Here is a 26,548-nt window from a genome sequence, read left to right as displayed (position 1 = left end):
TGAAGTCAGCACGGTAGGCCTACAAACTGCCCCTGACCAGCGGGATTTCCCAGTTGCTCTCAGACTGACCAGGCCTCCATTGTTAACCTGTATTCCGGAAGGGTCCTTTAATACCACCAACAGTAAAGACCCTGACTTGCATGACAGACTCCGTGTGGTTACTGCTGCTCCCGCGCACCATCACCACCAACATCCCTACTTTCTGCCCTGAGGCTATACTCCTCCCAATACCAGCCTCAACGGTCTGCCCTGCAGCGGTGGTACACTCTGACCGCAATCCACGGGTGGCGTAGTCGGACATTTAAATACCATAAAACCACACAAATAGACTGCCACTTAGTTTGACCACCCTGAGCCACGGGACCGGGTCCCCGCCATGCAAGGACTACAACCCCCAGCATCCACAAATGGTTCGGTTCCGGGTATCCCCACACTCACACGGCCCAGGGGGCATGTCAACTTTGGCGTAGTCGGCAGGATTTCGTGCCCGCCACCAACGGGTACTGCGTGCCTGAAGAAAGACAGTAAAACTTACTTTGGTGGAGTTTCCCGCCTTCCGCAGCCGATTCCCGCCATCCGCAGCCGTTTCCCGCCATCCGCGGCCATTTTCCCGCCATCGGGCACCATCTCTGGGACGCCGCGCAAGAAGAAGAGGGGCGTGGATGACGAAAGCGCGCGAGAACTGGAGCCCCGCCTTACGCACGGAACGCTGCGCAAGGTCCTGAAAGGAGCCGAGCGGACGCTGACGTCACCAGGACACGACGCAAGGTCCTCAACCCTGGCGGTCGCCTGCGGAGCCGCGGCCTTCAGAAGAAAAAGCAATGGAAGGTAGGCCACGGTTGACTAGGGGGGAAGAGGATGACGGAAGCGGTGGGAACTGTCACCGCCAGCGCGGCCGCTGCCGCAATAATGTTATTCACGATGCCTTATATCCCCGGAGCGGCCTGGTTGCCCCAGTACTCAGGGGAGTCGCATACCCTGAGCGACTTTAAAGAGATATTATATAGCCTATTCAAGGTGTACCCCCTGGCGGAGGAACAAAAAGTGACCATACTGATAGGCCAGTTAACCGGTGCGGCCCAACGAGAAGTAAAGTCCTGGTCAGTCAGGGACAAGGGGACCGTGAAGCAGGTTTTGGCCAGTCTAAAGGACACTTTTGATACCCGCACCTCAGCAGAGATCAAAATGAGATTTTATGGGTGCAAGCAGCGGGCCCAAGACAGTATAAGAGTCTATGCTTTGAATTTGCAAGAGGCCCTGAAAGCCATCAAGCAGGCAGACCCTGACAGTGTGAGGAATGCAGATGAACTGCTGACTGAGCAATTCATTGAGGGTCTGCTGTCCAGCGCCCACCGAACCCAGTTACTCCTGATGGCCCTGCAGAACCCTGGGTTAGACTTTGCACAGTTTAAGGACAGAGCCATCCGAGTACTCCGAGAACCCGCACCCGGTGTCGTTGCGGCCTCTAGGCGCCCTGCTGTCACTTATCACCAGGAGGTGGCACCCCAACGCACAGAATAGTACCCCGTCTACAGACCTGCACCATCAGGTCCAAGAACTGACTAAAAGCGTTGCTGTACTAACCAGGACTGTGCAGTCGTTGCAGGTATCCTCTCCAGGAAAGATCCAGCTGGCTACCAGTCCGGAGGACGTCCCGTGGCGCCGACAGAAGAGGATCCCACCGTCCAGAGGGAAGCCAACGGACCGCTATGACCAGGATGGACAACCCATCTGCCGCCGCTGCAGCCAGCCAGGACATATGGCGAGGTACTGTAATTTAAAATGAGCCCAACCTGGGGCAAAGGGCCAACCCCCAGGTGTAAGATCATCAGGCCCATCAAACTGGTGTGACAAGTATGTGGGGGGACGACCGGTCTAGCCTGAGGTACTGGATGGCATTCCCATGAGTGCACTGTTGGACACCGGGTCACAGGTAACCACCATCCCCTATGTACTTTTCAAGCGGTACTGGGATGACACGGATATTACCCGCTACCCAGATAATGACTTGATCATCATCACCAGCAATGGTCAGCCCGTGCCTCAGGTGGGGTTCAAGGAGGTGACCATCAAATTTGGTAAAGTCGAACTGCAGGTGCAAGGACTGATAATTGTGGACATTGACCGTCGTGAAAGTCACCCTAAAATAACCTTGGGTACTAACGTAATTGAAAATTGTCTTTCAGAGATAATTGTTATATTACAGCAGGTCGCAATGAATGCCAGCTCCAGCCAGCAGCGTGTCTTACAAAAGGAGATCAGAGCCCTGATGAAGCGGCAACAGGTAGAACTGTCTGGTGGTGAGATTGAAAGCGTTAGGATGAGTGACCCATTCCCTATTGCCATGCCACCAAAAAGTGAAATGATGATCTGGTGCCGGTCTGCAATCGGGTTAAGGGGTAGAGACTACCAAGCTATGGTAGAACCCGTTTACTCAGACAGTAGGCCCACCATTTTGACAGCACGGGGGGTGGTTGATGTCCGCCATGGGAGGGTACCAGTCCGCATCCTAAATATTGGGGAAAGAGAAGTACACTTGCCCCTGTCTGCCACTCTAGCCAAATTGTTCACCATTAACCAGAACTCTGTAAAAGCCGTGGAACCCTTGCCTCCATCTCAACCAGCGGAGGGTAACGGCTCCAAGAAACAAATGGAGGACTGGAGTCAGAAACTGCATGTGGGCACCGACTCCACTCCCTCACACCAAAAACAGGGAGCCTACCGGGTGGTCCAGGAGTACGAAAGAGTCTTTAGTAAGCACCCACTAGACTTTGGGCAAATAAAGGGGGTAGAAAACCAAATCTCCACAGGAGACCATCCACCCATAAAAGAGAGATACCGGCCTGTACCACCTGCACACTATCAGAATGCCAAGGGTATGCTACGAGAAATGAAGGAGGCTGGGGTGATCAGGGATAGCTGTAGCCCCTGGGCAGCTCCTCTAGTTCTTGTAAAAAATAAAGATGGCACGATGAGGATGTGTGTAGATTATAGAAAGGTGAACAGAATAACACACAAAGATGCGTACCCGTTACCTAGGATAGAGGAGTCTTTGGCTGCATTAAAATCTGCTAACTTCTTCGCTACTTTGGATCTCACTAGCGGGTACTGGCAGGTTCCTGTAGCAGAGTCGGACAAAGAGAAGACCGCCTTCCCCACCTCGATGGGTCTCAGTGAATTCAACTGTATGCCGTTCGGACTCTGCAATGCATCAGGGACCTTCCTGAGGCTGATGGAGTGCTGTCTGGGGCACAGAAATTTTGAGACGGTCCTACTCTACCTGGACGATGTCATCATGTATTCCAAGACCTATGAGGACAATCTAAAGCACCTGGCAGAGGTGTTCGATGCCCTGGCAGGCTTCGGCCTAAAGGTGAAACCCTCCAAGTGTCATCTACTAAAGCCAAAAGTGCAGTACCTGGGACACGTGGTGAGTGCTGACGGAGTAGCCCCAGACCCTGACAAGATCACGGTGATTAAGGACTGGCCAAGACCCTCCAGCATAAAGGAAGTGCGGCAGTTCCTCGGGTTGGTAGGCTACTACCAAAGATTCATCTCCGGGTTCAGCAAAATGGCAGCCCCTATGCAGGACCTCCTGTTAGGTCAGTCAAAGACTAGAAGTCAGAAGCCGCCCTTCAAGTGGGACAAGCTGGAGGAGGAGTCTTTCCACCAGTTGAAGATGGCCCTCACGGGGGATGAGATCCTGGCCTACCCTGATTACGGACAGCCCTTTATCCTCCACACCGATGCCAGTAACGTGGGGCTAGGAGCCGTACTGTCCCAGATCCAGCAGGGCAGAGAACGGGTAATTGCTTATGCTAGCAGAAAGCTGAGACCCACAGAGAGAAACCCTGAAAATTATAGTTCCTTCAAGCTAGAATTCCTGGCAGTGGTGTGGGCAGTCAGGAACACTTCAAGCATTACCTGGTTTCTTCTAAGTTCACTGTGTACACGGACAACAACCCGCTGACACACCTGGACACTGCAAGACTTGGTGCCCTAGAGCAGAGATGGATGGCCCAGCTGTCCAATTACGAATTTACTATCAAATACCGGACAGGGCGCGCAAATGCCAACGCAGATGCATTGTCCAGAATGCCTCACTTGCAGGACGGGGGAGAGGATCCAGAAGAACTGGAAGAAATTGAACTCCCTGCATTCCACCATCATGGGATCACCCAGTGTTCCCACTGCATAAAGGAGAGGTGCTCTGCTACCGCTACGTTCAATACCTTACCCCACCACGTCTGGGCCGAGACGCAAGATAGTGACCCCGCAGTCTGTCTGGTGAAAGAGATGCTGACCCAGGCTGATGCCCACCTTGATCCGGATGCTCCAGAAGAGACCAAACAGCTGTGGAAGGAGAGGAGCAAGCTGTTTCTCTACGAGGGGAGGTTGTGCCGCAGGACCGTCAACTCTCGAACACACGAGCTGATCTGACAAGTAGTGGTCCCAAGGCGGGATGCGGCTATGGTCCTAGAAGCATACCATGACGGCGCAGGGCACTTTGGATGGAAGAAGCTGGAGTTCCTGTTGCATGAGCGGTTCTTCTGGGTAGGCATGAGAGGGGCTATAGAGAGATGGTGCAGAGACTGTGGCTCATGAAACCTAAGGAGGAAGGACCGCGCCAGCCAGAAGACTCCACTACAGCCCACCATCACAAAGCAGCCCGTTGAGCTGGTGGCCCTGGACCACATAAAGCTGGCTCCAAGCAGATTGGGATACGTTCACACCCTCACAATCGTAGATCACTACTCCCGGTTCCTAGTGGTGGTCCCTGTCAAAGACTTAACAGCTCAGACTGCCGCCAGAGTCTTTCAGCAGCATTTCTGCCGCCCCCACGGGTATCCAGAGCAAGTGTTGACTGATCAAGGTCCAGCGTTCGAGACTGAAGTCTTCCAGGAATTCTGCAACCTGTATGGCTGCAGGAAGATAAGGACAACGCCTTACCACTCCCAAACCAACGGGATGTGTGAGAAAATGAACCAGGTAGTACTGGACCTGCTCAAGACATTTCCCTTGGAGGAACGCAGCCTGTGGCCTGAGAAACTGCCGGATCTGGTGGACTTGTATAACCATATCCCAGTGGGTTCTACCAACTGCACCCCAGCTTACCTAATAAGAGCAAGACCTGGTAAGCTGCCAATTGACCTGGAGATGGGAGTCCTGACACCCGAGGACACCTCACCAGAAGCAGACTGGGACACAGAATGACAGCAGCAGTACCAGAAAGTACAGGAGTGTGTGGAGCAAAGTCTATCTCAAGCAAGAGAGAGGCAAGAAAGGAATTACAACCAGCATGCTCCTGCAGCTCCCCTGGCACCTGGAGAGCAGGTCTTGAAGAGGAAGAGACAGCTCCACAAGTTGGATGACCAGTGGGAGAAAGACCCGTACACCGTACTGCACTCAAGCCATGAAAACCCAAAGGTGTGTGTTATCAGTAAGGATGGAGGAGAGACCACAGCCACTGTCTCCAGAGACCACCTGAAGAGGTGTCCCGAGCAGCTGCAAAGTGCTGATGAAGACCAAGACAGCCCTCAACCCGCAGAGGAAAGGGAAGAAATGGTCAGTACAGTGCTCGGAGAATTTCCCCGGTCCTCGACACAAATCAACAACTCCATAGTGGTACCCGTCCTTACCTTCCTCCAGCCAACCCCTCAAGAGCCCGCAGAAGAGCCCGTAGTGTTGGAAGAGCAAGTGGCCCCGGAGGCAGAAAATTTTGTACCAGCAGCTCAGGAGAATCAACCATCTGCTAGTAGTGAACAAGACATGCCCGTGATGAGCCAAAGAGTACACAGAAAGCTGCCCAACCTACCCGTGACATCTGCAAACACCTCTAGTGCAGACACGAGTACACCCAGTACACAGGTGGTGGAAACAGGGGACCCAAATAGAGTACCACCAGACAGTGGGTTACGTAGGTCCACCAGGAGCACTAGGGGTTAAATACCAGCTCGCTGGAGAATCTAAATGCCAAGTATATATCTACCTGTATATTGCAAATGTTTAATGTTTGTTGCCTGGTTACTAATTATGCTTTTCTAGTTACCGGACAGGGTTCATGGACTAACAGGTTATGGACAGTGAATAACCGGAACTGTACCTTGTACATAGTTGCACCTGGTAAGGTGCCCTCTTTTGAAGACTACCACAGAGCACAAAACCTGTGGAGGTGGCTGAAGACGTAGTCCAACTTCAGATCATCAAAGCCCTGTAGCCACCCCAGGGCCTACGTGGAGGGTTTAGGACGGGTCCCTCAAAGTGCATCTTGGGTGACAAGGACACCTGGTCACGGGAGCGCCGTGACCTAAAAAGAAACTAAACTTCTTGTAAATATGTTACTGTATCGTTATTACCTGTTGTGTTTTTGCAAAATGTGTTTAGTCCCGGAGTACTAAATTTCACTAGGGGGGAATGTGGCAGCCCAGGTCTGGTCGCCACAGTGGCAGCAATGTCATGTCTGAGAGCAGGTGCGAGGTTCCCTGGTTGGGGACAATTAGCATGCAGCACCTCCTGCCTCAGTGCAGGGAGGGGAGAAACCAGCCCTTTATAAACTGGATCTGGGGTGGGGTTAGGGAGACCAGTGAGAGACCAGCCAGAGTCTAGTCTAGTTCCAGAGACAGGGACAGGTCAGCAGCAGGCTGAGGAGTCTCTGTAGGCAGAGGAGGAACACAAGGCCAGGAGGGGAACTAGCAGAGTTTGTCCTGGCCAGAGACTTACTAAGCCGGACACTGGAGTCCGAGGCTGTGAGGGTTATAAGCCCAGCAGCAGAAAACCACAACGCAGGGGACTTCAAGTCCTCTGGCCCAAGGAAGCCCGGAGGCTCAGCCACACGAGAGGGACCACTACTGCCCTGGAGGGGTGAGAAGTACGGAAGGCCCGAGTCGCTAGTCATACGGGTGAGAACAACACGGTACACTCAGAGACGTGGGCTACCACTACACTACAGCAGGATAGCCAAGAAAGAGTCAAGTCAGCACGGTAGGCCTACAAACTCCCCCTGACCAGCGGGATTTCCCAGTTGCTCTCAGACTGACCAGGCCTCCATTGTTAACCTGTATTCCGGAAGGGTCCTTTAATACCACCAACAGTAAAGACCCTGACTTGCATGACAGACTCCGTGTGGTTACTGCTGCTCCCGCGCACCATCACCACCAACATCCCTACTTTCTGCCCTGAGGCTATACTCCTCCCATGGGGAGTTATACTATCCTCTGCTGCATTCCCAATACCAGCCTCACCGGCTGCCCTGCAGCGGCTGTACACTCTGACCGCAATCCACAGGTGGCGTAGTCGGACATTTAAATACCATAAAACCACACAAATAGACTGCCATTTAGTTTGACCACCCGAGCCACGGGATCGGGTCCCCGCCACGCCAGGACTACAACCTCCAGCATCCACAAACGGTCCGGTTCCGGGTATCCCCACACTCACGCGACCCAGGGGGCGCGTCATAATACCTCTGACAACGTTGTTAACAGAAGTGACCTGGGAGTCAGAAATGCTTCCAGGGGTCTTCCTCATGCTGTCCCCATGTCATTTGAGCACTGTTCCCATCGATTTGGGCAATTTTTAGGCCCTCTGCAGACTGCCAGGGCGAGCCACCTGAAAAATGCTCGAGTTTCCCATAGACTTACATTGGGCTCGTTGCTCGGGACGAGCACCCGAGTATTCCAATGTGCTCGACCCGAGCATCGAGCACCCGAGCATTTTATTGTTCGCTCATCACTTGTATCCATATAAATGTCCCACCCTGTATTACCCTTTAAGGTTACATAACTTTGTGCCTGGCTTTAATTAAAAATATTATGAAGACTACCACTGTCCCCACTGCTAAAGGAAATGAATATGCACTGCTCCCCACGCCCATGGGGCATGGGGTGCACTGAATGTTCATGCTCCTTAATAGCGGTATACAGTGTAGCCGCGCTGCGGCTGCTTCTGCTGCCGGCTATCTCCTGTGCCCTCTGTTAAAGGGCATGAATATTCAACCTCTCTCCACACCCATGGGCATGGGGAGGGGGTGAATATTCATGCCCTTTAATGAGCGGGCACAGGAGATAGCCGGCAGCAGCAGCAGCTGCAGCGCGGCTCCGCTGTGTGCCGGCTATGAAGGAGAGTGAAGTCACTGCTCCCCGCGCACACAGACCCGACATGGGGAGCAGTGACTTCCGACAGCTGATCTTTCCTTGTGATCTGCGCATGGCAGTGACGTCATGCGACTCACATGGAGAGATCAGCGCAGGCAGACAGGACGCAGCACTGGAGGAGAGAAGAAAGGTGAGTAGGAGTGTTTATTTTTTTTTAATGTGCAGCCTGATGGGGATTAGGGGGACCATGCATAATAGGACAGGGATGAGGGGTGCCATGCACACCAGGACAGGCATTAGGGGTGCCATGCATACTAGGACAGGGATTAGGGGTGCCAAGCATACCAGGACAGGGATGAGGGGTGCCATGCATACCAGGACAGGGATGAGGGTGCCATGCATACCAGGATAGGGATTAGGGGTGCCATGAATACCAGGACAGGGATGAGGGGTGCCATGCATACCAGGACAGGGATTAGGGGTGCCATGCATACCAGGATAGGGATTAGGGGTGCCATGCATACCAGGACATTGATGGGGGATATTGTCAGAATTGGGGGACATACCCCTATACCAGTGTCAGCAGAAGACCCCCTCCCCCTTAAAAGTGCATCATGACCACATTTTTTGCTTACATTTTTATCTTTTTATTTTCCTCCTCTAAAACCTAGGTGTGTCTTATGGTCCGGTACGTCTTATAGTCCGAAAAATACGGTATGTGAATTCAGCCTAATGATAAGAATACACTTGTAATGCTGTATAATAATGCAAGTAAAAATAACAATATCACATTTAAATAAACAGACCTTTATCAAACTGAAATCCCTATGTATTTCTGGAAGTTAATTTGCAATCCTCTCACTAGTATGTTCTACCTGTGCTAGGTGGCAAACTGATATCATTATCTCTTACTAGTCTCACTACTTTGATTAACACCTTTTCTGTTTGCTCTTTTGTATTCTTGAAGTGTCATAGCTTTCACTTGCTACGTTTGTTCATTTATTAGTTGCACTAATGAATTAATAAAAGTCTCAAAGTCTAATAGTGTTTAAAGCCTAATAGTGCTATCTTCTAGGTGTAGGGGGGACAGATTGTCCTTGCGGAGACCACTAAGTTGAAATACGGAAACTTATTGTACACGCTATGGTCTGTGTAAATAAAGTATGGGAGGTGGCTCTTCTCGAAGATGAAGAAAACTGGCTGTCTATTGCCACCTATTTAAAATAGCCACCCAGTAAATCATGTCCAGTTGTGTCCAGTGTATCATTAAAGTCAGTGAAAAGCATCAAATGTTAAGCTGAGTGACTAGTTAACCTAAGTCTCAAAGTCATGCATTAAGTAAATTAACTCTCTTGTTAACAAAATAAAGGTTTACTCATTATAGATCTATGCCCACAGTAAATAGTGTAATTTCTTTCCACTGGTCCAATCTGTTGAGCCAAAAAGTCCATGGAATCAGAGCTCAGGGTATCTTTTAGAAAAAGGGCACAATGCAAGTACAACTGTACCTGGCTATTAATGAAGTGCAACTCCTTTTACTGATTTGCATCAGTTTGATGCACCTGCAGAAAAACCATCTGGTCCATCATGTCATATATAACATTGTAATTGATGCTGCTGCTGCCTTGATTATTTGTAAAATTGTTAATTTTATGAAAGAAAATTGCACATACAGAATTCACAGAAATTTAGTTTGATAATATTAAACAATTTAGCCCTTTCTGACAATTTTCCAGTTTTTGGTCTGCTGTGACGCTGAGCCACTTATCATGGACAAACCTGGAGTTTGAATAGTCAAGTAGTCCGAGGTCAAAAACAACAGAGGGAAGAGACGAATTTGTTATCAGGTAATAGTTTGAGGTCATATTACTGGGAGGATAGTGGATCAGAGCAAAGGGGCTAGGCAAAATGGATGGTCAGAATGAGGTCCAAGGTCAGGCAGCAATAGATCATCAAGCACAACACTAGATACAGAGAAAACCAACCACACTTAGCTGAAGCTACGTCTGGCAGGGGTTTGAGACTTACAGCCCAGCTAAGTAACTGGGCAATCACCTGGGACAGGGAACAGTTGAAGAGAGCCCAGCTCCTCCCAGTCTCAGATTCGATGGCCGAGCTGTCAATCAAAACACTGACAGCTCAGTACGCCCCTGCACCTTACTGGACGACTGAGCTGTCCATCAAAATACTGACAGCTTCAGCACGCTCCTGCATCAGATTGGACGACTGAGCCATCAATAACTGCATCCCAGACACACTGAGTAGTGAAATCATTACAGTATTCCCTCTTCTAGGGGGGGGCCACCGGACCCCCAGGTTTCCCAGAAAATTTCAGATGGAAGGCCCTGACTAACCTGAATTTTTTTTTCCATTTTGTGCTCAAACCTGAAATTACCATAAATAATGGTGGCTAGGTATCTTCCATCGAACATGATTGCATGCAAATCTTTTGCAAAATGCAGTACAATGTAGTACAATCATCATGATCATAGTCTTAGCCATTCATGATTCAGCTACCAGTTGCCTTGGTGTAGGAAATAGCTGGAGCACCTTGACTCCCCCCCCCCTCATCCTCATTCCCACCTCATGAATTGCCCTGGCTCAGAGGACTACTACCACTAGCAGTGCTCCTGTTACCACAGCTCGCACAGCCGGCAACACAGCTTGGTGTTAAATCATGTTCTTCATCGCCTCCGACCCCATGTAATACAAGAACTAGGCTCACTGTTCATCCATTTTCAACATAAAGCCAACAGTGAGCTGAGTCAAGGATAATGTTTCTGACGATCGGAAACCAAATCAGGGTGATGTAATCGTAGGGGAAGGGTAGCGGAATCGGCGTTAAAGTATGAAGCCAATATCATGCCGAAAGATCTTTTGGAGATGATCTGCTTGTTCTGCAGTAATCTCTGAAGCAGGTCATTTAGAGTCAATAAAGGTCTGATGGTGGCCACGGTTGTGGCGATTCCTATGTGCGTTCAACTGGTGTGTGTGTGAATCCTTTTCCATGTTTCCAGAGGACTAAGAGATAAGGATCTATTCTGGTATTACAGAATGTCCTTCCAGGCTTAGCTGGTGCCAAATACACTGGTGAATAGCAGAGAGGAACACAGCGGGGGTCTTACAAAGCTAATGGAGTACTGACATACTGATATGGGGTTAGGCGAGTAATAAATGGTTTTTAACCCGTTCCTGGTACACCTGTTTATTATACATTGGAGTCAGGACACCTCAGAGCATAATAAATGGCTTGATTTAAGTCTATGCAAATCAAATTTGAATTTTGGAAGATTCATTCATCTTTAGAATTTATAGAATTTATACAATTTTTTCTTATTACATTCCATATAATATATTTGGGTGCTTTGTTCCCTTGCCTGTTAATGCATAGCTCATGCTATGGTGGTGGAAATAGACTAAATTATCTGGTTAAGGTAATTGTTCTTTCTCTTACAATTTTTTTAGTAGTTGAAGTCCATTTTATATATTATCAATTTTAGCAAGACATGCCTAGATTGTATGAATAACCTTAAATTGCCAGTTTTCTATGCATCTGTGCTGTAACATTAATTTTCATATATGTGCTCTATATTAGTAATGTGGATACAGCCTATACTAAGAATCACGTCTTGCATTCTAAATGGCCATATACAATTATTATGTTCTTAATCCGTCAGTATCCTGTCAAATGTCAGTAAAATTCATGTGTATTCAGATGAACATATTGGTGACCTTTCTGTTTTCCTTTCTTTCTCTCTCACACGCTGAGTACTTGGCATATGATTAGATGGTAAAAGTACAGAGATTCATAAAACATTGAGGAAAAAAGGACAATTATTACATGATTAACCAAATAATTGCTATACTGTAAAAAGATTCTGTATATTTTGGTGATCAAAAATGCGTTAAGCAGAAAAGCAACTGGGCATTTATTGACCCTGGCCATAAATTCAGTGTTCACGCTCCCCACCCATGGACACATACAGACCTAGAATTTAACTAAATTAGTCCTCCTTCAATGAAATGTAACACAACAAATACTGCCATATCTTACACATAAATAGTTCTGCTATACTACACACATTTCTATTTCATCTGCAAACATACAAGCATAGTATCGCTAATACAGAATTCACATATAGTACAATCACTATACATACACTTTACTTACATAATGCACACATACTGTATATTAATACAATACTTTGTAAGACACACATTATACAAAACTGTTAAATCCCAGGAGTGAAGAAGGACTCATGGTGAGCGGAAGAGTGAGTCTATATTCACTTCACTCTGTGGAGGCGATTCTGGCTTGACTTGGCTAAAGTTAGGAGAGGGTGCCGACACTTCCCTGTGTGTTTAACTTCCTGCCATGGGATGATTTAATATCTTGTGTTATTTTTCTTTCTTCTCTGGGTAAAAATTGAACAGCATACGAATGGTCCATTTTTCAACTTGCACCCATAGACTTGCATTGGCGAGTCTCATCCGATATACATGGCGACTCACAGCATGCTATCATTTTTTTCTCATTTAGAATACAACTGAGGAAAAAAAAGCAAATCTGTAATGCCTCATTGAATAACATTGGTCAGAGTGTAATCTAATTTTTTATCGGATTGCACGCTTCCGATTTATACGCCAGTGTGAACGAGCCTTAAAAGTATTGTTTACGCAAGAGAGAACCACATGAGAGACTGTGACTGTTATGGAGGGCCGAACCAATAGGCTGATATTATTTCTGCTCAGTCTTAATAATTGCATTAACATATTAGTATAATATTAATTTTAATGTCAATTTTATTGCTTAATATTGAGCAAAATGAGATATGTTGACAAGCTGTTTCTGCTAACATGTATTCTTGCCAGAATCAACTATTGAAAAACATATAATTTACTGTTTTATATAAAGTTATTCAGCCATTGTACCTTGGCCAACAGCTTCCTCCCAAAGTATGATGCTCCCATACCCGCTAAACATTATAATGTCTGCCCAGTCCCCATAAACAGAATAATGGATCCCACACAGTATTATGTCCCCCAGCCCTCTCACACCCACTATGATTCCCTCCAAGTCTGCCAAACATTATGATGCCTTCATAGTAACACTCCATAACCACTGCACACGGTATGATGGCACCCACAACCCCCAGTTTGATGCCCTCACATACAATGTGATGTCCCTCAGCCCCCCACACAGTATGATATTCCCAGAGCCAAACACACAATATGATGCCCCTTAATTTCCCCCCACAAATACTGACTAAAAATGAAAAAAAAAAACTACAAATCTTACTCATCTTGCCCTATTCCACCGACAAGTTGCTGTACCTGTTATAGTCTGTGGGGTCATTAACAAGTCTGTGATTTTCCTAGACAGAATGGTCTACGGAAAATCGAGGAGACATGTCCCATTTTGATCCATGGGTCTAAACGCAATCAGCAATGCAAGTTAATGGGTCAGAAAAATATTTGGATCGCACTCAGATGACAAGTAACATTTCATAATGTTTAACATAAACAAAACATTTTCTCTCTATTGTTTACATTTCATTAACCCTCCGTCACATACAATATCGGTTCAAACGAGTTCACATACAATGTGACTGTCAGGCGCAGGCTAGAAAAATACCTATAATATCTAATGTTTGCAATTTCAGTGCTCTAAAAGTGATCAGTGACCTTCATAGGGATGTAATAAAAGAGACTACACATAATCAGGTGCAAAAAAAAACCATTTACTTAACATAAAACTAATAACTCTGAAATACAAACATTTCAAAACTCCCGCCAAATAGTCCCCAGTTCGACTCTGTCCAAAAACTCTACAAAGAAAATTTATGGAAACAAACTTAATTTTAAGGTACCTTAAGTACTATTAAACACATATTCAATCAGAATTAGATCCTGAAGTTTCCCCAGAAAAATTACACTTGCAGAGCAAAGAGCAAGAATTACACATCATTTTTGCATGTGTCAGGCAGATTGCATTATGACATTTGTGACATTCATAATTAGAAAGCCTTCTGATTCCGCTTTCCGTGGTGCAGGTGGTGCATCTCCTTCTTTTGGGAGGTGGTGCAGGTGGTGAATTTTCACTATCATCTTCTGGGCGGAATCTTTTGAGCTGAACTTGAAGGCGAGACGGGATACCGATTGTTTTCATGCTTCTCCTGCGTAGCTCTCCAAGCACTAGTTCATGGGCCAATTTCTTCAAATAGAATCGTCTACGGAGTGGTTCAAGCTTGTTTTCAAGGTAAATGACTTGTGAATTTATACCACCTAAATTCAACATAGCAAAAAATATGACCATTGGCCAGTGTTTGGTGTTTCTGCTGACGTTGAAAGTTGAGCACATCTGATCAGCTGTATCAACACCCCCTTTGGTTGCATTATAAAATGTAATTATCTCTGGGTTTTTTTGTGCCTCAGTCCCAGAATCGATGGCATCATCATCATGAAGTGTTGATAGAAGCAGTACAATTTTTTTTGCTTGTGGTACATAGGAAACCAAAACCTTTCCATTATGGAATGCAAACATACTGCTGTACTGTTGTCCCCCTTTCACACTTACAAACTGTGTAGGCAATTCTTTTTTATTTTTTCTTACAGTTCCGACATATGAATGCTTCTGCATTTTCAGATAATCAATCAGATCAAAATTTGAAAACCAATTGTCAGCTGTTATATTGTGACCCGATCCAAATAAGGGCTCAGCCAGTCTTTTTACAACATCACTGGGTTTGTTGCTGACACAGTAAGGACCTTCTGGTTGTTTTCCTGCATAAACTTCCAGGTTGTAAGTGTAGTTCTTACTGGCATCAACAAGGGCATACATTTTTATTCCATATTTGTTAGGCTTTGATGGAATATATTGACGAAAGGCACATCTACCACGAAAACCAGGGAGCATTTTGTCAATAGTGAGATTCTCCCCAGGGCAATAGCTTTTTTTACAGTTTTCAACACATTTTTGGAATATATCACGAATTGGAGCAAGTCGGTCATGTGTTTTACGTTCGGTTCGGGTAGTTCTGTCGTCAAACCAAAGGCAACGAATTAGAAGCTTGAATCTGTTTATGGACATAACAAGGCCAAATTTTTCAACTCCATCCCCATCTTTACTCCAAAGTTCCTCCAAACTTTGTCTATTTGCCCTATAAGCTCCTGCAAGGTATAATAATCCAAAAAAAGCACGCAGTTCTATTTCATCTGTGGCCTTGATGGTTCTGTTGCAGATGAACTTGTCCTTTATAATGTTTATATATTGGTTGGTATATGTGACAATAGAGTCCAGAATGTCATCTGTGAATAAACTATTCCAGCATTCAACTGCAGTTTTTGCATTACTTGCAGTTCCTATAACTGCAGGAAGGTGAGTAATAATGTTTTGAGGTTCCCTACGTTTTTTCTGGAGTGGCTTCTTGTTCCATTGTTTTTTTTTATCTTTCCCATATAATAAGATTCTACATCTTCATCCTTACCACTGTCACCATCTTGCTCTGTTTCAGAATCCACTTCACATACTTCCACCTCATCATGAGAATCAATCTCACTTTCCTCTCCTAAATCCTCATTCAGTGTGGGGTCTGCATCATCTAACAGCATGTTTGTTACTTCCTCAAAATCAAGGTTTTTTGATAAATTGTACATTTTCCTCTCCATTTCAGCAGATAATCTGAAGCAAGAGAAGGAATATGTGTTAGGGAACTACTGTATATGCATGAGCAGCACACTTTCTTTTTTAATCTGCCTTATTTCTATGAAATATCCTCACACTTTGTGCTATACATTCATAAAACAAGCTGAATAAACAATTGTGATGAATAAAAACATAAAATACCAACCTTATTGAGTGTGACGTGTTCACATACAATGAGCCTGAGAGATTAGCGCAGTTATATCTGTCCTCCTGAAGCTCTGCAATCCAACTGTGGCATGAGGTTTCACAGAGCTGCTAGAGACAGGAGACTACCTTGAGGGAGGGGATTTTCTCACAATCTGGTGAGGAAGGAGAAATGAAAGTAAAAGAGATGTGCCTGTCAGGCCTATTGTATGTGACGGAGGGTTAAGTTACAGCAGCTAAAGTTTCTTGCCGGCTGTTGTAAGCTGAAGCTCTGGAGACTCAAGGGAGAGATCCTGTAGAGGATGTCTCAGACCATAAATGTGGAGATGCTCCTGATCCTCGTACAGGAGTGGCCTGAGTTATGGGACACCAAGGACTCGGGCTATGCCGACAAACAGAAATGGCAATGAACGTACATTTGCATTATGGCGATAGCCCTAGTGATGTCCATATTGGAAGTAGTAAGTTTTGCTTTCATCTATTAGCTGTAATGTTTGCTACCCTCATTTCTGTCCCACATGATATTTTACTTGCCAACATATCTACTTAGAGCAAATTTTTGCGTGAACTTGGCCAAGCTTACCTAATACCACATCCAACATCATGTTACATATCGAACACACCTCATGCACCCCGACATGTATTATCTTGTTGGACATGGAAGAAAAACTTTCTCATGTAATTTATCTGTTTTGGCTTTTCATAACTTCTCTCTACATAATGTTGAATGTTACCAAATGACCAATTGCATATTGGTACCTACATTAATTTATGGCTGAAGTTTACATTTGGCAAAAAGTGACATCACATAATTTTTGGGTTCGGGCCTCCTCGAACTGGCATTGTGAATTCCGCCCTGAAATAAATCCCCTAAAAAGAGGACTCATATACTTCATTTTTTGCAAATATACACATACTCCATTGTAGAAGGACAAAACCCCTACACGTTTTATATGTGGCCCCAATATCTATAATTACAAACTGGTAGTTGCTGTCAACCAAGGCTAACAGCACTACCGAAAAATATTGTTTGTAATTATAGTATTGGGACCCTGAGTTGGGCGGCTTCTTTACATGGATGTGTTTGCCATCGACTGCCCCAGTAAAGTTTGAGAAAATTCATTTGGAATACACCCCCCAGGAAATGAAGACCCAGTCTTCAGGGGTTAGCGCATGCATGACTTTTGGCTGTAGACAGTTCCAGGTTTGTTGGCAGTTTGTTTGCATGATGCCTGAGATAGTTGAGTTGCGAAGAAGAAACTCCAATTGCAGAACCGAAAATGAAAGGCCAGTCACAAGAAATCTAAAGGGGGCAAGGAAACTAAAAATATCAAAAACAAATAACACACACATATGAACATATAAACAGGCAGAGATGTCTAATTAAGTTGAGAAATTAGTTGGGCCGTAAACATTTGTCTATTTCAGATTAGACTCTAACCACACATTTGAGGGTATGAAACCAGACCCAAAAGTCATGCAGCCTGTAATGACACTACAACAAAATGTTAAGCAAATCTTTGCAAAAAGAAAAGAAGACAGAAGTTTGCACCTGAAACTAGTTTAGCTAACATAAGATGCATGATGTGAGTTCCAAAACATGGAAGTTAGGGCTAAAGTTAAACTCACAAACTCCCTAACAATGTCATGCTGGCCCTCTAGTATTCTAAGCTGAAAATCAGAAAATATAAAAAAAACAAATTTGTTTAGACAGGGCAAAATGTCTCCACTCGGATGAAATATCATTGTTTTACAGCAATAATCAGAAAAAAAAGCATGGATTGTTAAATTAATTCAGGGTCAACATCAATGGCTCTTCTGCCTAAATACATTGCCTTAAACGTGTGTTCTTGCAGGTGAGGCCTGGCCTAAGCTCCTCCTCAAAAGTTTGGATGCGCATTCTGCAATACACAAAAAATTTGTGGTGCCCGTGTAAGGAGACAAGACACTGTGGAACTAAAACAACGAGGCAGAGGGGATGAGTTTGATCAGGACTCTGGGGACGGCATTGTCAGGGAAACCAGCTGAGGAGAAAAACAGCACATGTGCAAGCTCTGAGGTGATTCTGGCGCCAAGGAGATAGACGGAAGGAGTGACAGCAGCGTCCGGAGCTCCTGTCACGAAGAAAAGTGCCGTGTATTCACCCAGCCCAGACGTTGATGGTCAAGCCCCGAAGATCCGAACGATGCTAGTCAAGATTCCCAGCCCAGACGTCGATGGTCAAGCCCCGAAGACCCGAGCAATTTCAGTTAAGGTTCCTCACTCGAGTGACATTTGTCAACAGAACAGGAATAGGTTGCGGCGGCTCGGTTCTCAGACGTTTGCGCCAGTGACAGGACGTCTCAGAAGCTTCGGAGGTGTCTGATCAGAGATTCATGATCGGGTCGGCGACCAGGAAGGACAAGTGAGATGGTCCGTTACCTCTGACAGGGACATATGGTACCGGGCACTGATAGAGAGAAAGAGAGTAGTCAGAGGGGCACCAGCAGACGACAGAGCGGCATCACGAAAGTTGATACAGAGTGACGGAGAAAACGGGCAGCGAGTTGTTAAAGGAACAGAGTATTGCCAAAGCTTTAAAAGACTGCCCCTTGCCCGGTATAGTTAATGACAATCTAGTTCCCCTTCCCTCCAGTAGATCATTTTAAACTACCAGCCCCTGAATTCTAGTGTATTCTGATAATGTATTCTGTTTTGTGATTTCCTGCTTATTTTACTGTCAAACATTGTAAAGAAATTGTTACCATATAGTACGTGTTTTAGAATTAATATTAATTGTTAAATAAAAGAAATATAGTGTTGTTCCGCCTGTGTCTCCACTGTTGCATTCTGGTACCTGCTTATACCTGCATAGCTCCCCATAGAGACTTGCAAAATGGCATCTTGTAGCACCTTGGCAGAAGATAGGATGGACTCAGACATTGCGACGCTCTCTCGGAACAGCGTTCGGCTGGGTACCTTGCCCCAAATTCACAGGAAAGCACTAAGTTAAACAGTATCTATTCGGTTGTATTGATGGACAAATTAATTATGAGCATATCTGCAGGTAAGAGAAACACCAAATGCAGGAAGAATAATATGATACGGGGATCTCCCAAACAATATGGATGTGCACAGTGTCTGACCTTTCTTAGGGTGGTTTTATAGGCTTAGCAATCTAAAAGGACCTCCAAGAATTGGCTCTTAAATTTGGAAAAGATGCTTCAAAAATACATTGCATACGGATTGCATATGCATGTCATACAGATGGCATACGGATGCTATGCGAGAAAATAATCACACACTCCGCATTGCACTTGCATGACATATGGAATACCATACGGATTACACTCGTCTCGCTTTTATGGATGAGAATGGGACTGATTTTTTAGACACCAGTGTGAGCAAACAATTATGGAAACTCTCAGGTACAGACCCATTTTTGTGCTACTGACTAGTGATGAGCAAACATGCTCAGATAAAGTGTTATCAAAGCACGCTTGGGTGCTAACCGAGTATCTTCATCGTGCTCGAAAAATATGTTTCCATTGCTGCGGCTGCATGTCTTGCGACTGTTTGACAGCAGACATTGCCTGACAAACAGTTAGCACTCGAGCGTGTTCGGATATCACCTTATCCGAGTGTAGTAGTGGTGAAGGAGATAGTTCCCCCTGACACTGAAAAGAGGTTAAGAGCATGTTCCCAAATTTAGAACCCTTAGGGGCTGCAGTTTAGTCCAGGTGGGGTTAATTGTGACAGCTGGCCCAGTAGAGGGAGGGGGAACTCAGTGCTAGTGTCTAGTACAGGCAGTGAGCTCAGTCAGTAGTGTGCAGTACTTCAGAATGCTGACAGGCTCTATTCTGGCTGCAAGGGTAGACATGGGCCTCCACAAGAGTCCCCTTAGCTGGCCTGGGTACCCCGAGAGGGTCATCAAGGATCTAGGGGCGCATTCTGTCTGCAGGCTTGCTGAAGAAGTTAGGACTCAAGTCTAGGACGTGGAGAGAAATAGGATCCGGATATACTGTCTTTGGTGAGGAAGATTCTCTAGGGCTAGAGAAGAAAGCAACAGAGATGCTTCACCTTAATTGGGAACCAGGGCTGAAGTTGTATAAAGTACCTGTGGGAAAGATGACAACCCGTTGGGCCTTATCATTTATACCTGCCTGTAAATATTGTAAATGCTGACTGTTCCTAAGTAAAGTTCCAGTTATTGTTATGTACTTTGTGTCCTCTGAATTCATTACTGCCCTTATTCCAGAAGAGGAGTGAGAAGAGACCGGCTGGTCAGAAGTAAGTGGAAAACACCATATACACTGCAGCACAACAGAGAGAGGACATTCTTTCTCTGTAGGGTGCCAAAACGAGCATGGGCTACAGCTCGCCCATGACTACCTCGCTGTGGCACCTTACACGAGCACATTCGAGCAACATTACTACTGACCTGAACTTAGATCACAATAAAATTACATTCTGATCTTAAGGTCTCTTTGTATTACACAATGTGTAGCATTAAATGACCACCAATCAGCTTCTTGCTTGTTACTTGTTTGGTTGCTTAATAGCCTTTTTAGACCACCAAACCACACTGCAGATACACGCAGAATGAGTAGTAAGAGATTGTTGTGCACATAGGTTGTCATTGTTCTTGGCAACACAGGCCTCGTTTACAGTGGAAGATGCACTGCCGAGAACGATAATTTTTTGAGAAAACCAAAGATTATTTCACCCTACGAACAAGCATTTTTCTCGGTCTTCAGGTGATCATCAGCCTGTTTAGACTGAATGATTATCTTGAAATGGGTGATCCTAAGATAATTGCGCAGTGTAAATGCAGCTTTAGTTTGGTGTTGAAGAACCACAAGAACTGAAGGATTAAACAAATTGATGGAAATAGAAAAAAAAATCTCACTCCTAACCTGATTAATCTCCTGCTGTCCCAGGGCAGATGCTTGGGTTATCCCTGTCAATCCTAATTTTTTTCAGGAGTAATAACATGTTGTAAAGCTTGGGACCACTGCAGCCAATCACCGGATCGAGTCACATGTATGAAATGCTAGCATCCTTCCTTGCCGATGATAGGAGTAGTCTACCTCTGCAGGCAATTAAATGTTAATGCTCCAGGAGATTAAACAAACAAATCTAAGGACCACCGTACCAATAGCATTGGAGCTGCAGCAAATTTATAGGGGTTTTCCAACCTGTAATTTTTTTTTATCATTTCTATTTTTTTTAAGTATGCTGGAATCTTTAAATTGAAAAAAAAGAAATACTCTCCTTCTCTCAGCCAAGCATATGACCACTGCAGCCAATCACTGGCCACAATAGTGACCAGTGAAAGAATAAGCACAGAGAATAGTGGTAAATCCAAGTAGTGATAAACGACTAATGATGCGAATGTGATTATTATGTTTAGCTTTATTTTAGATTTTAGAGCCTCATGTGCATTTTTTTAAGACTACTTTGAAGAGAGAAAAAACCTTTAACAGTTTAGACATTTTAGTATAACATTTACAGCAGCTAATTTAATTACTTAAACTCTCGGTCAGCCGCTTCAATAAAAAAAAACTTTTCCTAACTTTATCTTTTTAAAGAAGAGCCTTGATTAAAAGATAAAAAAATGTGCCAAAAAATCTTAGTGGCTGACCTATAAAATATAGACGGTGAGAAATGCTAAGATTAATGGAATCTCCATGCATCTGACTGTCAAAAAAGCAGAGCTTCAGATTTAATAAGTACGCATTTAAAAGTCAAACAAAGCTTGACATCCCACTCATGGTTTATATATCCTATGCGGCAGACCTAAAAAAAAAAAAAAATCATAAAAAAGGTTTAAGATACAGAAGAAACTGTTGAATTATGCAGATGTAATTAGTCTTGTTTCTTTAGAAGGATTGGAAAACTCAGTCGTTCCCACAGGCATCCTTAACAATTCTTTGATGAATATTGTTGTGTCATGCTTGATTGTGTAGATGACATACCCTTCCAATGAACACGCACAAAGGGAGCAATCAGTTTTATTGTACATTCATAACAAAACGAATATTGTAATGTACGCAGACATAGATCTGAGAACTATCTACTGAACCATATCACTAATAAGCATCGGGTAAACTAAAACAGCCCAGTCCTGTGGACGGAAAGACAATAGTCTCCTAAAAAAATATACCAAGGACAGGAAACAATGACAGATGCCACTACCATACTAGTCCGGAGAAGCAAGAGGAAATCTCAGCAGGCACAGTGTGGAGTACTCAGCAGATCATCAGCGTTTTCTTATAATCTTGGCATATTGTGAGGCCCTTCTTTTTTTAAGTCACAGATAGATTTAAATATTGAAAATGCACACTAACTGAACATTCACACATGTCCTACGGTCAGGCTCGGACTGGCCCACAGAAGAACAGGTAGATCCCCCCGTGGGCCCCTGTGTATGAGTGGGCCCACCAACCCTTTACATGAGCAGTGTTTACCACAATACATTTATTACAGCATTAGTATCAGAAATTCCATGAGCATTTTAAATCTCTTATGAATCAGACCATTATCGGTCACTTAATGCACACAAGCATAAGTGCTAACTCCAAAGTATACAATTGATAGAACGAGGAAAAAAAAGAGTGTTTCTTTAAAAAGGTATAACTTTATTGATTACATTGATAAAACACCATATTATAAAAAGGAACACAAGAGGTGTTAATCCACACAGGAGGAACAATGTTCCCCATGTAAATCGGAGGTTAAACAAAGTACAAAGTTATAGCCCAGTGGGACAGAAAGTAGACAATCAATCAAATGGATAAAATCAATCATATAAAAATTGTATAGCAAACACAAGGTCACCACGTGATGTGCTACAGAATTCTGTCCTTGTCTATTATAACCTTTCAAATGCAATATGTCACGAGTCACTGAGGCTAGACATTAATGGCATCATCTAGTGATGAACAAACTCATATTATAAGTGCTATTAGTCCCACAGCAGGTGTTCACCTAAAATGACAAGACATTACCCATGTTGCGAACAAGCCTCCCATGGGGTATGGACAGAATGAATGAAACCCTGACGCGCGTTTCGCGTGCTAGGCTAACGCTTTCTCAAGGAGTTGTGCATTTGAGAGGTTATAATAGACAAGTACAGAATTCTGTGTCACATCCTGTGGTGACCTTGTGTTTGCTATACAATTTTTCTATGCTTGATTATTAGTGATGGGCAAGCACTAAAATGCTCGGGTGCTCGATGCTCGGGTCGAGCAAATTGGGATGCTCGGATGCTCGACCCGAGCAACGAGCTCAATGTAAGTCTAAGGGAAACTCGATCATTTTTCAGGCGGCTCCCCCCGGAGGTCTGCAGAGGCCTAAAAATTGCCCAAATCGATGGGTACAGTGCTCAAATGACATGGGAACAGCATGGGGAAGACCCCTGGAAGCATTTCTGACTCCCAGGTCACTTCTGTCAACAACGTTGTCAGAGTTATTACGCCACTTTTACGGACTCACAGTAAAACATACAAAAACTGAACCAAAATGGATTTTCCTGGGAAATATGTTAAGGAACATCCTTTCCAGGGTTATGACTTGTATATAAGGCAAAATAAATAACCAAAACCAAAAATACTCCTCCCTACCTTGGACTATGTTCACACGTGGCGTTTTTGATGCGTTTTTGCACTTTTGCATTGCTTTCAACCGTGACTAATGCATTCATCAGGAAATGTAATTTTAACATTTTACAACCTTACCTGGCCATGTGGTGTGTGAGATATCATCAGACACATTGTGCTTCATTTATGAAGCAGGGACTCTGAAGGTCACAAAGCATATTTTTATAGGGCCATCAGGCGGCCTTTACTATTCTTAAAGGGCCTGCAGTCTGCCCTCGCTATTCTTAGAGAGCCATCAGCCGGCTATGCTTTGTTGTTCCCATTACTAAAGATTGGGTCTCCTATACTGTTATTGCGTATGCAGTGAGTGGCAGGTCTGCCCAAAATTTGGACGCACCCCAATACTCCTTTGAACAGACTTAAAGGAGGGCCTCTTGAAAACAATGTTCACATTATTAAGAAGTGGGTCTCCCATACTGTTTGCCTATGCTATGAATGCAAGGGCTGCCAAAAATTTGGACCTACTCCAATGCCCCTTGGAAGAGACGAAGAGGAGGGCCTGCTGAAAAAAAATATTCCCATTATTAGGAAGTGGGTCTCCCATTGTGTTTGCCCATTCAGTGAATACAAGGGTTGCCAAAAAGTTGGAGGCACTCCAATGCCCCTTGGAAGAGACGTGGAGGTCAGAGGGCCTCCTGAAAACAATGTTCCCATTATTAGGAAGTGAGTATCCCATATTGTTGGCCTATGCAGTGAATGCAAGGGTTGCCAAAAATTTGGAGGCACTCCAATGCCCCTTGGAAGAGACATGGAGGTCTGAGGGCCTCCTGAAAACAATGTTCCCATTATTAGGAAGTGGGTCTCCCATAGTGTTGGCCTATGCAGTGAATGCAAGGGCTACCAAAAATTGTGAGGCACTCCAATACCCCTTAGAAGAGACCTGGAAGTCGGAGGGCCTCCTGAAAAAATGTTCCCATTATTAGTAAGTGGGTGTCCCATAGTGTTGGCCTATGCAGTGAATGCAAGGGCTGCCAAAAATTGGGAGGCACTCCAATGCCCCTCGGAAAACACATGGAGGAGGGCGTCATAAAAAGATGTTCCCATTAGAAAGGAGCAGATCTCCTATACTTGTAATGCCCATGCACTAAGTGTATGTATTAGGCACCAGGTGCTTGCTGGATCAGAAATGGGTCCAGAGTCATCAGCAGATTCTGTGGTCTCCCATTCTGCTTCAGCCATGGCTGATGCTGCACAGCATCACCATCAGTCTCAGTGCCTAGCCAATGCACAAGATGTGCAAGCTGTATCTCAGGTGTTTGTGCCTAGCACTATGAAGTATAGGTTGCTGAGGGAGTCAGGGTTCCGGCAGCCTAAGTACAAGATGCATCACACTGAGCATGCCCGTGACATGGCGGACCGTGATTGGTGGTTCGGGAACCAGCTGATCCGGTGACCTGGCACCGCCTGATTGGTCACAGGTGACGTCACCAATGGTGCGACAGTGGGGCAGGGCTTAATCTTTAAAAGGCCCGCCCAAAAACATGGCGGCATGCTCAGATCATAGAGTATGATGCTGGTGTGTGGACGTCTGTGCTCCACGTGTAGTTTCTGCTAGGCAGGTTAGCTCCATAGAGGCAGGCTAGTGGAAGTAGGCAGGTAGCTTCGCCTTGCAGACTGGCTCTGTCAGTGGGGGTCGCCTTACACCCCGAGCAGCCTGCAGGACCACGTGGAGAAACACTCCTCTGTCCGGTAGCACGACGGCAGAGGGCACTTACCCGTCGGTGTGAGTCACACGCATCTTAGCGCCAATTCCTACAGCGTAGCCCCTGTATCGAAGACAGGGCTACTGCTTCTCCCCCGGTCGCACGTCTCCCTGCGGTTCTTGGAGATTGTGTGAACCGCTGAAACCCGCTCCGTGTGCATTAACTCGGAGTGGTTCTTCAGTTAAGTAGGTGCTATCCCGGTCACTCTTCTCCCGTGCAGTTAACGGAGATAGAGCGAACCTCTATACCCGTTCCTGTGTGCAGTAACACGGAAGGGTTTAACATTTAAGTTGGTCACTTTACTTTCCACCCGGAACGTGTTCGGCAGCAGTCCTCCAGGCTGCATCGCGGACCCCGGGGTCGGTTGCGTTCCATTTTAATAAAGTTGTCTGCAACCGCCCTCCTAACAGTATGGGCTGACAAACATTTACCCCTGGGGGGTATACATGAACATACTGCATAAAAATTTTTTTTAGAGGCATCATACACACCCTTTAAAAAAATTATGTGGATGTGGCATCACGGACTACCGTCACCCTGGTGATATGGTGGTGGAGGATGAGGATGAGGAGAAGGAGGAGGACAAGAGCAAATAGCCAAAATCAGGAAGCGTATAGTGATGGTGTAGAGAAGTCTGGCCCAATCCAGCCCTTATTCGTTTTTATAACAGTCAGCCTGTCAGCATTTTCAGTTGACAGGCGGATGCGCTTATCAGTTATAATTCCACCAGCGGCACTAAAAACCCGGTTTGATAAAACGCTAGCGGCAGGGCAAGCCTGGACCTCCAAGGCATAGAGAGCTAGTTCATTCCACATGTCCAACTTGGATACCCAATAATTATAAGGCACAGAGGAATCACGGAGGACGTTGGTACGGTCGGCAAGGTACTCCCTCAGCATCTTCCCAAACTTTGCACTCCTTGTGAGAGTACCCCGTGCCTCAGGGCCTGTGCGATGGAAGGGGCTAAGAAAACTCTCCCAGAACTTTGACAGTGTTCCCCTGCCTCTGCTGGATTGGAGTTGTGTCTCTCTCGCCTGTACTCCTTGGTTGTCCAACGAACTGTGACCTCTGCCACCAGCGTTTTCAGATGGGAATTTTTTTAATAGTTCCGCAACAAGGGCCTTCTGGTAATGCCCCATTTTTGTAGACCTGTCCACCTCAGGAATAAGAGATATAAAGTTCTCCTTGTAGCGTGGGTTTAGAAGTGTCACCAACCAGTAATGACTGTCACCCAAAATTTTGAGAACGTGACGGTCATGGGAA

At 45.4% G+C, this 26,548-nt stretch overlaps 1 long non-coding RNA gene across 1 annotated transcript in view; it reads left to right on the top strand.

Moving 5' to 3' along the window:
- Nucleotides 1-18,743, top strand: part of LOC141174690 (uncharacterized) — a 180,637-nt gene extending 161,894 nt beyond the window's left edge. The window contains exon 2 of the long non-coding RNA XR_012252948.1: nucleotides 17,799-18,743. This is a non-coding gene — a long non-coding RNA (uncharacterized lncRNA). The remainder of the gene's footprint in view (nucleotides 1-17,798) is intronic.
- The last annotated feature ends 7,805 nt before the right edge of the window (nucleotides 18,744-26,548 follow it).

Source organism: Phyllobates terribilis, unplaced genomic scaffold, assembly GCF_046119375.1.
Source record: "Phyllobates terribilis strain yellow unplaced genomic scaffold, ASM4611937v1 Scaffold_13__5_contigs__length_258822181, whole genome shotgun sequence".
In the NCBI taxonomy this organism is placed as follows: domain Eukaryota; kingdom Metazoa; phylum Chordata; class Amphibia; order Anura; family Dendrobatidae; genus Phyllobates; species Phyllobates terribilis.
This window is presented reverse-complemented; position numbering and strand designations above follow the sequence as displayed.